Raw genomic sequence first — 2,748 nt, forward strand, 5'->3', positions numbered from 1 at the left:
TTTTTTTCTTCTTCTTCTTTTACCTCCTCTTCCTTTTTTATTATTATTGTGGTCACCACCACCATTACTACTATCTCCTTATCCTCCTTCTCTCATTTTGAGTTATTATCTTCTTTATTTTTCTTCCTTTCCTTCATTATCATCATTATCATCTCTTCTTTTTTTTTTCTTAGTTAAATATCACACAACTAGTTTAACAATAACAGAAAGACATAATTTAGTTGTAAATGACACATGATTTTTTAATGAATAACATTGAAATTTAAGATGTATGACACAAGAAATCTTTAAAAAATCACAAGTCTAAAACCGACTTACTCAAATAACAAATTATGTTTAAATATGTTTTAATTCAAAAAACACATCAAATTGTTGTAAATGATTCAGGAATGACTAAGTCTTTTATATATTAGTTCAACAACACACCATCAATTCATTGATAATAAAAACACATCATTTAATTAGAAATAACACAAGAATTTTTGATAAATAACAGAAGAAATCTTTAAAGAATCACAAATTCAAAACCTTAACTCACTCAATCAACAAATGATGTTAAGAAAAGTGCATCATTTAATTAGAAATAATATAGTTAAGAAATTTTGATGTCAAAATTAAAAAACTTCTTGTCATGACAAAAAATTTTAGTGTTATTTTTCTGATAAATTTTACACAAGTCAAAACTCACATTCCTCCTCCTCCTCCTCTTCCTCCTCCTCATCATCATCATCATCATCATCATCATCATCATCATCATCATCATCATCATTATCATTATTTTCTTCTTCTTCTTCTTTCACATTTTCGTAATTCTTGTTTTAGCATCTTAACAAGAACTTGTGTCATAGTTAAGAAATTTCTATATTAAGAAATTTATCTGTGTCATAATTAAAAAGTTCTATTTTTTTCTAATAAATTCTATACAATTTAAAAATTCCACTCTTTTTTCTCTTCTTTTTTACAATCTTCTTCTTTTATTCATTTTTTTAATTTTTTTTTACAATTCTTCTTTTTTTACTCATAACAAGAATAAAAAGAAAGAAAAATAAAAAAATAAGAAATATTGTAATAACCACAATCAGAAAGAGAAATAAAAAACTCAACAACAACAGTAATAAAAGAACGACAATGAAGAAAAAACGCATAAAGAAAAATAAGGAAGAATGCCAAAAAAAAAAAAGAGGAATGAAAAGAGAAAGTGCATGGTTCACGCATATATTGTGTAAGTGGTTTTTATTAGATTTGAGCCAACTTTATTAGACTTAATTGACAAAAACACTTAAATGTGTAATGAGACCCAATTATAAATGCAGATTGTTTTTCTTTGATAGAAAAAAAAACTTAGATATTTGATACTTAGATTAAAAAGTGTTAGCATTATAAAAAATTATTTAAAAGCTTCAAACTCTATAATAATAATAATATGAGCTTACTTTTAAGTACTGGATTCCAATTTATTATTATTTTTTTTAATATAAATACCTAAAAAAATTGGCTTAAACTACAGAAACTTACAAGATAATTAAAGCTTCTTTTTATTGAGCAGCAATGTGTTACAATAAACAATATATCAACCTCATAAATGTTAATTAAACCTTCTGCCATTTCTCATCATATACAAACCTTTCTCATATATATCTTAAAAGCCGTAACAATTTCACATTTATAAATCAAAGGTACAGGTATCAAAGAAATCTACAAATTGAACAATGAATTACATAAAGAAGAAAAAGAAAAAAAAAAAAAAAGCTGTAACTTGTTGCAACATGGTGCTAAAAAAGCGCTCTCATATTGCCGCAGCAGCTTTCAAACTCCATACCATAATCACATACACTATCTTCTTCCCAGATCTGTACACTTTTCTCATTCTTTCCATCTTAATTATCAACAACCAGATTCTCAAGATTCCAGTCTCTCCTCACCCCACTACTCCGAACCAATCTTGGCTCGGAGCCTGGAGATGAAGGAACATCTCCAGCGCTCTGAACACGGCGGTGTTCTGCCTTGATCTTAGACAGAGCACCGCCTTTCAGAGTCGTCTCGCATTTGAACAAGCTTCTATCAACCTTTCTGGTGAACAATTCATTATAGGAATCTGACCTTTCAAGGACATGGCTGCACCTGCATGTAAGGCAATTTAGACTCATGGTGTTGTTTCTTGTGTCCCAAGTAACCCAATATTTGCTAAGGTTGCTGCGGATAATGTTGGGTTGGGAATGTCTTTTTATAATTTAGACTATACTCCAAAGGGTATGAAGTGGAATGACACATAATCTGTTGCAAAAACTGAAATGTGGATTTTTGTTTTGTCAGATCCAGCTGGTGGTTTGTTTTTAGCATAATTTATGCACTAGAAAGTTCCCTTGAACATAGCTAAGCCATTCATTTCTTTTGGTTATCTTCTACAATCTATATACATTCTAAAAGGAGTTATTTTTGTCAAATATGGCTTATCAGCTTATTATTTTGTGTTATATTCTTATCTTTCATTCACTTAATAAGATGAATTACTATTTATTTTGAACCCTTTTTTAAAATTAAGAACCAAGGTCTGTGGATGTAAATGGATCAATTTAGCAGCTTATTATCTCTAAATAGTAACAATGAATAAATAATAACCTAGTTCTATATTTGTATGTAGCAAAGTCAATATACATATATAAGGTGAGCTGTTATCAATATGGTCAGTACTATTATCAATTATCAAGCATATTTTTTTTTGTTGGTACCGTATGATTATATTTTTTT

Source organism: Arachis duranensis, chromosome 5, assembly GCF_000817695.3.
Source record: "Arachis duranensis cultivar V14167 chromosome 5, aradu.V14167.gnm2.J7QH, whole genome shotgun sequence".
In the NCBI taxonomy this organism is placed as follows: Eukaryota; Viridiplantae; Streptophyta; class Magnoliopsida; order Fabales; family Fabaceae; genus Arachis; species Arachis duranensis.